Raw genomic sequence first — 10,823 nt, forward strand, 5'->3', positions numbered from 1 at the left:
AAAAAAAAAAAAAAAAAAAAAAAAAAAAAAAAATAAAGGTACTGAGACCAGGCGTCAAAATAAGACAAACATAAAAATAGTTCTATTGTTTTATGTTTAAAATGGTGTTAAATCAAATATCTAATACTAATATAGCATTTATAATTGCATTTAGTTTTTAAAAATATTACTAATTATAGCTATTAACAGTTGAAGAAAAGCAAATGCTTTGTACATTATTCACAAATTTGATTTTAAGCTGTTTCCTTCATATTTGTCATCCTTGATGCTCCTATTTTATACGTGTTATATTATGTATGCCTTAGTACAATAATACATGTAAAAATTTATATATAAATATATATTTATCCTAGCAGTCTGAACGCAAAATTTGCCTAACTTATTAGAATATGAAATTAAACAAAGTTTAGAAAACTATAAATCAACCTGCCAGCTGAATTTTTCATCGCAACAACAAAAACAGAGACAACCTCAAAGAGTGAAACAGAAATAATTGACGCCCTAGAATTCTCTTCTCAACTAAAATAAATTTTAAGAATGAGAGCAAAATGAAAACATCATTAGACAAGCAAAGATTTCAATAAATTACTACTCAGAGCCCCTCCTGAGGGAATTTTACAGGCTCACTTCTCCGGGAAAATGCATGACAAGTACGAAGCAAATGCGAACAGAGATTAGTAAAGAAACCAGCAAATCTATACAAAACAGTACGATGGCGATGGTGACTTTTGAGATTATAAAGGCAAGGTGTAGCTAAAATGCTGAGCAACAATGAGAGAATTTAAGAAAAAGGTGTGATGGGATTAATATATCATAAGAAGATGCTCAGGAGGAGGACAAAGCTATTGGCCAATTTTAAGTTTCATTAAGTCAAAATTCCAGTGTGAAGATAGCAGGAAAAATTGACGTCCATTGGAAAGCAACCAGAAATAAGAAGAAAAATAAAACTTCTCCAATTTTAGCAAGTCTGGAAGATAGCTAAAACTGTGAATCAGAAAGTAAGTGGAACTGTTCCGCAGAGCCCTGGACACTAAAGAAAGAGGCGCCCAGGCAGAAGCATCAAGAGCATTTGTGGCCAAGTTAGCAAAGTCTGCTTCTCAAGGGTGGGCTGCAAAAACTCAGTCCAAGTGCAGGGGGCGGTGGGCGGGGGGTGATGTTCAACGGCATCAGGATCCTGGGCTTGATTTAGTTCCCAGTGTAAGAAGAATAGAGGAATCATCACACAGAGAGGCCAGGACGTGTCCCTTGAGAGAACAAAAGAAATTCTGAGACTTCTGAGTATGGCCTTTTAATGTAGTCTCAAAATATATAAACCACAAGTATCCAGAATTTTTTTTTAAAAGAAATCCACATTCACAGTGAGCTATTCTAACATAATTCTCCATATTAAATATTACAAGTGAGCAAGAGTAGTAAACAAATAAAAGATTTCAACAACACATCTAATAATGTGAACATTCCCTGTATCTCACAATTTGAGAATACATACTGAAAAACTTATTTTTGGATGAACACATATTTGGCCATAAAACCAGTATTTAAAGAACAAATGAATCAATCATACATACCACATTCCATTTCAAAATGCTACTAAATTGGAAATACATTACAAAATGTAACTAAAGAAAAGAAACTACATGTTTAGAAATCTTGAAACACTTCTAAATAGTTGATGAGTCAAAGTAGAGATCATAATGGAAATTTAAAAACTTCTCTACTGGAATGAGGGGAAAACTGCACATGAAAATTGTGAGATGTACTCGGGCAGGGTGGTTTATGCCTGTAATCCCCGGCAGGAGGGTTCTTGCCACTTCAAGGCCATCCCAGGCTACATAGTGAGTTCAAGGCCAGCCTGAACTACATAGACAGACCCTGTCTCAAAAAACAAATTGCGTAATGTAGTTAAAGGCTGCAGAGAGAAAATTATAGATATACATGCACATATCTACTGAAACATACTAGCTGATCCTAAAATAGTGGAGGGATAAGAACAATGAAAACCAAAATAAATTTAATGTAAAAATTAAGAGGAATCACTTATTTCATCATATAAGCAAATACAATTACCAGATACACAAAGATTTAAGTATGAAGAGCAAAAATTTAGAATTTCCGGGAAACAATGTGGGGTATATTAAAGTTATACAACTAGGAATGGATTTATTAAATAAAAGAAAAATAAATCTTGAATAGATGTATGAATTTGGCTATATTAAAATTAAATTTATTTAAAATAGGAAGTAAAATAAAAAGGCATGATGCAGTTTGAGAGAAGATATTTGCAACTCAAATAATAATTTCAGAAAAAATACAATTATAAATTTACAGAAAGAGCAAAAGAGTAGAAGTTCTTTCTCTTGTGTACAATTCCACAATACAAACTAGCTAGCAAACATGTGAAAATGATTATACTTGTGAGTAATTAAGAAAATATAAATTAAATGATTAAATGTTATTTGCACCTACCTGGTCAGAATAATTACAAAGCCTCACAAGAGGTAATAAAGATGCAGGAAAACAGGAATTTCTAATTTTGTATATGTTTGTGTTTTGTTTTGTTTTGGTACCAGGAATCAAACTCACAACCTTGTGTTTGCCAGGCAGGCGTTGTGCCACTGAGCTACATCCCGGTCTAGCATTTCTAACTTTCTAGGTGTCCAAATAGGGACCACCACTTGCAAAAGCAATCTGTCAGTCTGAGGAAGGTAAAGAAGAATATTCTTTGCTATCACGGTTTCCTCACGACAGCCTGCCCTGCTTTCTCCAGGGTGTTCTTTGTCTTGTTCTTCCCTCTTTTACTCAGCCCAAGCTCATCCTACAGAACCAGTTTCTCCCTCACTCTTCACTTTTGCTTTGTCGAGTAAACTTTGCCACTGCTTTTTGGCTCATTTTGTTCAGTTCTTTGTTCTAGATAAGAAGGGGAAAAAAGTATGTGTCCTACTAGTTAGCAATTCTAAGTGTTTACCCTAAGACATACATACATGTGCACAAAGATGCAGGCCTAAGCATGTTCACTGCCACAAAACTAATAACTAATCTTTCCTCAAAAGGCAAACAGAGAAGCAAAGTATGCTGTACTAGGTTACAGGTGAAATGAATGAACTAGCTTTACATTGTACCTATACAGCATGAATAAGTCTCCAAAATATACTGCTGAGTGAGGAGAATAAGTACAAAATGATGTGATTTATGTAAACCTTGAATCTGTATAAAATAGTAGTAAATGTTTTCTGGGATATCTAAGAATTTAGTGAAGTACAGAGTTGTGCATGAGAATAACACATTAATTTCTGACAGAAGTTCTTCCATGGAGGGAAAAAGGAGAAGTGATGCAGACGAAGGGGTCAGTGGCTTTAGTGGTATCTTTTTGCTTTAATTTTTTTATTAGTGATTTGAAGTACACATGGAAAAATGGTAGTAGTCAATCTGGATAAGTATATGGCTGTGTGTTTTACTTGCTCTACCTCTCTCTGTTTGAAATATCTCTTAATTTAAAAATTTAAATGTAGAATTTTTTTTTAAGTTTGGAATCAGAATTCAAGTCTTCTCCCCCTGAATGTTTTTCAAAGCAATAAACATTTGTGAACATCCCACAAGCCAGGTATAGAAGAACTACTTAGAGTTAAATTCATGACAAATTTGATATGTCCTACTAGGGAGAAAAGTAACAATTACTTCTTTTTCTTTTTAGTTCTGTTCAATGCCTACCACTGACAAAAACAGCTGCAGATTTAATTTGTCCTAAATACAAATGAAATGAGGAAAGACCCATGTGAAGGCTTTCCTGAGGGTCACATCCTCCCACAGGCCACACACCAAGTAGGTATCTCAAGAGCAAGTAGATGGTGGTCATAGATGCCAAAATGTCCCCGGGTGTTGGTGCCCACTCTTGCATATACAGCACAAGCTGAGACTGCTGTGATGGTAGACCATGTCATAGACCACAGATGGCTGGGCTCTTCTGCAAAGACCGTGTTCTTTCAGGCAGACTCTGGATGGGTGCTCTATTGGGACAGAAAGACGAAGAAAGGAGTATACAGTCTACATGTGGAGTAGGTGGGGTGTGAATCAGGGACACTATATGCCGCTGCTATGGTGTGGATCTTAAGTGTCCTCCAAAGACCCACATGTCAGTCTTTGTCTCAGCTTTGTGCTACTGGGAGGAGGCAGAAACCTTAAGAGGTGGGAACTAGTGGGACTTCTTCTGGTCTTTAGGGGTTTGCCTTTAAGAGAATTGTGGGATTCTAGTCTCTTCCCTGGCAGGAACGGAAGAGTTTGGTCACACATCTCCATCGGGATATGCTTCCTCATCACAGGGCCAAAGCAACGGAGCCAGTCAGTCAAGGACTGTGACCTCCAAAACTGTGAGCTAAAATAAAACGTTTCTTTATTAAATCAATTTATTTCAGGTGTAGAAGCAGGAAGTTAGTGTCACAAACATATACTGAAAGAACTGGGATGTGAAAGTAAAAGAGGGACTGATCAGAAGAGAGAAAGGGACAGAGTGGGGATGCAGCAAAGGGAGGGCAAATGTAATGAAAGCACAGTGGATTTCTTGGGATCAACAGAATTTGAGATGAGTCTTGCTTCTACTCTAGAGCATGTGAAAATCGGCCATTCAGGTCCCTTTCTGAAAGGTCATAGGCTCCATGGAAGTGACATAGGAATCTGTGAATTGGGCTGAAGCCACTACTGCATTCTTCTCTATTTTCCTTCACGCCCTGTGCCATAGTGGGGTTAGAATTGTACCCCAGCCTTCTTGATAACAGGTAGAATTCAGAGAGTAGAAGGAGGGGAGAGGGAGGGAGAGGGAGAGGAGGAGAGAAAGTTGAATGTAATAATTTAATTACTGGTGTTTCTCAATAAAGGCCTGAATTAAGAAATAGATATTTCAGCTAAAACCAGGCTGGTTGGGACAACAGCAAGCAGATAGCACTAAGATGCGGAGGCTACTTCATTCTGAGTCAAGATAACCACAGACTGAGCTGGGGATATGGCTCAGTGGCACAGAGACTGCCTGGCAGGCGCGAGGTCCTGAGTTCAATTCCTAGTACCAAAAAAACAAAAAGAGAGAGAGAGAGAGAGAGAGAACTACAGAATGAAATCAGGATGCTTGTCCCTCAGCATTTGTTACATGATTCTGGATGGGCTGAATAATGTCCTAAAGGGGACCTAGGTGCTAACCCCCAGTACCCATGTGTATAACCTTATGGCAAAAGAAACATCACAGGTGTCATTAAATGAAGGGTCTTGGGAAGAGGAGATCATTTCGGAATACTTGGATGGGCCCTAAATACAACCACAAACATCCTTTCAAAAGGAAGGCAAAAGGAGATTTGATGGAGTAGAACAAGGCCATGTCACCACTGTAGCAAATATCATGCTGCTAGCATTGGAAATAGAGGAAGGGGCCAAGGAATGCAAAAACTTCAGTTCTAGAAGCTTAGAAAGGGGAGGAACAGGATTCTTCCGCTAGAGCCTCCAGAAATGGCACATCCCAGCTGACGCGGTGATGTTGGTCCCGTGAAACTGATTTCAGACTTCTCACTTCCAGATTTCTGAGACAGCAAGTGCAAGTTTTTCTAAGCTACTAAGTCTAGTGTACTTTGTTACAACAGCCACAGGGAATAAATGCACATTTCTTTGGCTGCCTTGATTAAAGACACCTGCCAGGCGTTTGATGTGGACTTCCTGATGGAAGTGTCGCCATCAGATAACAAGAAGCAAGATTCTGGTCCCAAAGATGGCAAAAAAAAAAAAAAAAAAAAGGAAAGCATGTGTGTGTGTGTGTGCGCGCGTGCGCGTGCACGCACTGAGTCCAATTATCTGGGGAAAATATTCCAGAGCAAAGATTTTCAGGTAGGTGGTTTACTGGACAGTACTTTAGAGAATGATACCTGTGAAAGAGTTGGGAGGCAGGCCCGGCAGAGCACAAAGGTGCACTGTAGTGCAGTAGCACAGAGCACTCAGGCAGTCCCCCAGGGAGCTGCGAGGCTGCAGGGGCCTTCCCGCGATATCCAAATTGAGGGTAAGGGTCAATCTTTTGTACCCTACACTGAGCAGTCATCAGATACAGGCTGTTCCCAGGAAAGGAACTGTAATCCTGAGTGAGTCAGCAACCTTTGACCAAGGGCAATCCCTGGGGAGGGACTCACGATGGTCTACTAGCAGCCACATTCCTGGCATCTGAGAAGGCATGCGCCTAAGTCCTGAGGGGGTCAGAGTGGTGTACCACAGCATTTACTAAACCACGGGAGCACCCCTCAGGACAGTTATGCCTGATTAATTTTTTGGAGAAGAGACATAAGGAAGAGTTTATTATTAACTCTACTCTCAGACCATTCCCAAGCCTACATAGGTTTTTAGAAGTCTGCTGACAACAGCTCAGGGACACCTGGGGCAAAGCTGATGACATAACTATAAGTGGTTTGGGCTTGGACTGCAGTTTGAAAACAAACCTCCCCATAGACTATTTGGAAAGCCTTCTGAGAAAGCTCCTGAATGATTCTGTAGTCCTTGTTACATGAGTTAAGATTGCTTTGGCCTGGTTTTCTGGGACTCACATGGTGCCCTGCCTGATAAACTAAGCCATGTAGAAAGCCCGGGGAGCCCTAAGCCAAACCCTGTCCCCACCCATCACACCACACCAAGCACCGGCCAACACTCCAATGCTGCAGGCCTGAGGACAAAGCAGGGTGGAGGTTGATTTGCAGTGAACTGCACATGGGAGAAACCCACTGTCAGGGAAACAATCTTAAGCAAGCCACAGGCTCTTGATTTTAACCTGTGTTGCTCTAAAATCCTGCTAAAAGGCTTTACTACACCCATCTGCTTATATACTGGACTGAGTATAATTTAGTGATGCTTTAGTTATTTGAAACCTCCCAGGAACTCAGAGACAGTGTCACTCTGAACTGGGTGTGGCATCTGAAGGTCTAAGGTCTCATTCTACTTCTGACACCTATTACAAATATGAGCATGAACCAGGCAATCCCCTGTGAAACTACTTCCCTACCCTGTAACACGTGTCCAGTCTTCATGCCCGAGGAAGCTGTGGTCCCCTTCTACGTACGGAGGTTGCAGAGAATGACATGCATTTGCACAGATGCTGGCAACATTCTAGAAGCTATCTTGTTTGGAGAGAATTCCTGCCATCAGATCTCTTTCAAACGGATGAATACATGAATATATCATATTTATTTGCATTGGCTGCTTTTTCTCAATATCAGCAGTTCAATATTCCCTTGAATCACCAAAATAGATTCCTTTCATCAGTCTCTGAACTTTCCAGGGGCTTGTGCATGAGTGGCCACAGGATTTTTTCAAAGTGAAGCAGAATGCTAGAATAGAAAGCCTCCTTGCTTATTTGTCAGAATATTTGCATTGCAATTTGTGCCAACTCCTTACCTTGTGAGGCTGGCAAGCCACTTAATCCTATTGCGCTTCTGCTAGGGAGGCCAGTCAAGGTCAGCCCTGCCTACTTCGCCTGTAACTGTGTATATGAAAAGAAATGGAATTTTTAAGAGAACTCCAGAACCTGCTTATCAAAATGAAAGCGATTTGTTGTTAAGACTTTAACACCTTCACACCTATAAGCATTTGTTTGCATCAGTTGTATTTGTTTGGGGAAAAAGCTTCCCTTTTTGATGCAGAGGTTTTAGTCAAGATATAAACAGAGTGAGCGCAAAGATTTCTTGTGCCAGCATCCAAGTTTCCCAAGAGAATGTTTCCCAGCAGTACAAGTTGCTAAAATAGTTTGTAAGGTCATCTGCTCTTAGCAACTACAATTGATAGAGAAAGAACTAGCCCCACAGGTTTAATATGATAATGGGCCTTACAACTATAAGGGGTAGTCGCTCTTGCCACCTATGGTACCTCACACCCCTGCTTGTGCATTGGAAGGAACTGTTCTGTTTGCTCCCTCAGAGCATGCATTAGTAGCACAGCTTCTTCAGCTACAAGGATGACTGACTACAAAAGTGAGAGCAGTTGCAATTTTAAAAAGGCACAATCGTTAAGCCTTTCCTATCTGAGCCATACCACCTCCCCCTACCCACTCTGGGATTGGGGATTAAACCCAAGGATTTTTGTGCTGAGCTACATGCCCAGCCCATTCTGTCTTTACTTTTTAAGACTGGGTCTCACTAAGTTGCTAAATTGCCCACATTGGGCTGGAACTTGCAATACTCCTGCCTCAGCCTCTCAGAGTGTTGGTATTACAAGCACACACTATCATGTCTAGCCTACACTATGCAGTCTTATTCCTTCCAGATTGTAGTAAACACACAGAGCAATTCATCTATTTTCTTTTTCTTTCTCTTTTGGTACTGGGAAATGAACTCAGGACCTTGTGCTTGCCAGGCAGGCGCTGTGCCACTGAGCTATCTCCCCCGTCCTATTTTCTTTCCTAACTTGATCTTTCAGAAGAATCCAATACGTGAAAGACAGAAAAACCCACAAAAATTCTTACTCATTATTATTTCAATAAATGCATCGTGCTTCTGTACCTACATTTTTTTTAAAAAAAAATGTTGATTTCAACTTCTGTTCTATAGATAATTAAAAAAAAAATCATAGCTAGTAATTGACAGCTGCTTTTTTACTCTCCTTGCTGTGAGCTTAGAAGTTCTTAAAACGCAGTGAAGGAAATGCAAACTTCCGAAATTAGAACGGCTTACAAAAGCTTTGCTTTTATTTACCTTTTATTTACGTATGCACTGAGTCACCATTTTCCTCTTTTCACTCAGGAAATTCTGACGATCAGCACTCTTGCGTGGATGGGAACAAGCACTGCAAGGCTGGAGGGGCCGGGTGAGGGGTGGCTAAATCGTCAGGAACCGGCAGGTGGCCACCCACACCACGCGGGTGGGGCCTGTTGTTATGGAAACGAGAGTCCTCCGGGAGCACACAGGTAGGGCAACAGAGGGCAGACAGAAAGCTCTGGAACCACGCCATAGAATTCGGCACAGTCTGACAGGCAGCCTTGTGCACAGTGCAAGTGGGCATGACAGCTGAGCGCAAAAGCGATGCCAAAGTTCTGCTCAGGGCTGAAGCCCTCCTTCTTTGCTCCAGGCAGATGTCAGCTGGCAGTAGCGCTGCCCTCTCCTCCCCGAGACAGAGCCTTGCAGGTGCTTGTAATTACCAAGTCAAGTAAGGGTTAAGTCTTCTGGGCCTTTCAACCGCCCTGGTGTTGGTTCCCTGTGGGTTCCCATTTCTCTACAGCCAGTTACCTAGAGTCTCATATCATGTTAGGTGAAACGTGGATCCCCCGAGTTGCTCTTCTTCGCGCTCTGAATCTCTTGTGCATACGCAGGCTCCACAGAGTAACACAAATACCTGTACGACCTAGACACATTCTCACGCCGGCATGCCCTCCTACACTCACTCACACAGGCCCTCCCTGACAGAGAGTCACATTTCTCCAGTCAGCAGAGGTTTATACTTCAGAGGACGGAGAGAAAATAGAGATTACCTATGATTTTAAGCATTAGGCCCGGCAGACAAATGGATATTTAACCTGAAATAGAGTGGCTGCCAGGCTCACAGGAATTTGGGTTTGAAGTAATGAAGCTCAGTTTTTTTAAATTTTTTTTTTTTTTAACAACAGGTGGGAGACATTGGTCAGGGTTATTTGTTTTTAGCTTCCCTGAGATTTTCATTGGTTTTTGTTTTTTGGTTTTTTGTTTTTCTCAAAAAAAGCCCTTCCAGCAAGCCTGAGGGTGACACTTTCTTTACTTGCCAGTTTTTCCAGGATCCCCGAGAGAAATGTGCAGCGCCCCAGATGGGAATGAGAAGAATCAGAGTGGCCCCACTGAAGGTGGACCTCTCCCTGCTTCACGCCCCTGCACAGGAGTTTTGACCTCAATTGTCAGCGAGACTCTGCCAGCCCAGCCTCCTCCTGTTAGAAGTACCTAGTGTGAGGTCTTGTTATGTTATGCTTTGTTTTGTTTTGCAGTACATACCGGAGATTAAACCCAGGGCCTTGCGCTGCAACTTAGCTACAGCCCCAGCCCCTGGTAGTGTTCTTTAACCCAAGAATTGATAAAGACTGCAAAACAGGGTAGTAGAGAATGATTGAGTCCAACTATGAAATGAGAATTATGTACAGTTTGTTACAAAGTTAACCTTACATAATAAAGTTCTGGAATCAATTCCCATACCCTTTTACCACATTGGTCAATAGGCAAATGTCTCTCTGGTCCTGTTCTGATCTTTGTTCTTTTCTCTGTCTTGGTTCTCACATATTTGTTGCTTTCCTCTGTGTCTCTTGCCGTCTGAGTTCTGAACCAGTTTGTGCTGGTGGAGCAGAGCTACTGGTATGTGCTGACCCTAATCACGTACCTTCTCTGGAGCATGGAGGAAAACTCACTTCCCGACCTTCTAGGCAGCAGAACCATTGATTGAGCACTCACCAATGGAATACACACACTGTGATCAATGCCACATCCATGACTGCAAGGGGCAGCAGGGACTCCTGTTGTCCTCCTCCATCCAACTACAGCTGACTGTGACACAGGTGAGAAGTAAACTTTTGTTGTGTCGCTTTAATGAGAGCTGGGGGGTAGTCTGTTATGACGCTCAGAATAAACCCTCTCTTACATAACAGTTGAAAAACCAGTTTCATAGAATTCTTGGTTTCTTTGCTATGACTCAAAGTTTAGATTTTGAGTGAATTTCCATTGGGTGTAAACCCAGCATTGCTTTCATCTACTATGCTGCTTATTGTTGGGTGTCCTCAGAAATTCTTTTTTCTTGTATTCAATGCTGGATGTCTGTTTTGTTCTGTGCTACTCTGTGTTACTTTGCATAGGGGAGTATCTTGA

The 10,823-nt window shown here is 41.3% G+C and overlaps 1 long non-coding RNA gene across 5 annotated transcripts in view; it reads right to left on the reverse strand.

The window, feature by feature from the left end:
• Positions 1 to 10,512, reverse strand: part of LOC102010922 — a 94,385-nt gene extending 83,873 nt beyond the window's left edge. For 3 of the 5 annotated variants that reach the window (XR_001234279.1, XR_001234283.1, XR_001234281.1), the window contains exons 1-2: positions 8,700 to 10,512; positions 7,408 to 7,492 (exon numbers count right to left, since the gene is read on the reverse strand). This is a non-coding gene — a long non-coding RNA (uncharacterized LOC102010922). The remainder of the gene's footprint in view (positions 1 to 7,407; positions 7,493 to 8,699) is intronic. The other 2 variants (XR_001234282.1, XR_001234280.1) reach the window with 1 other exon arrangement.
• Positions 10,513 to 10,823: the final 311 nt, after the last annotated feature.

This window comes from Chinchilla lanigera, unplaced genomic scaffold (genome assembly GCF_000276665.1).
Source record: "Chinchilla lanigera isolate Chin_1 unplaced genomic scaffold, ChiLan1.0 scaffold00024, whole genome shotgun sequence".
NCBI lineage: Eukaryota > Metazoa > Chordata > Mammalia > Rodentia > Chinchillidae > Chinchilla > Chinchilla lanigera.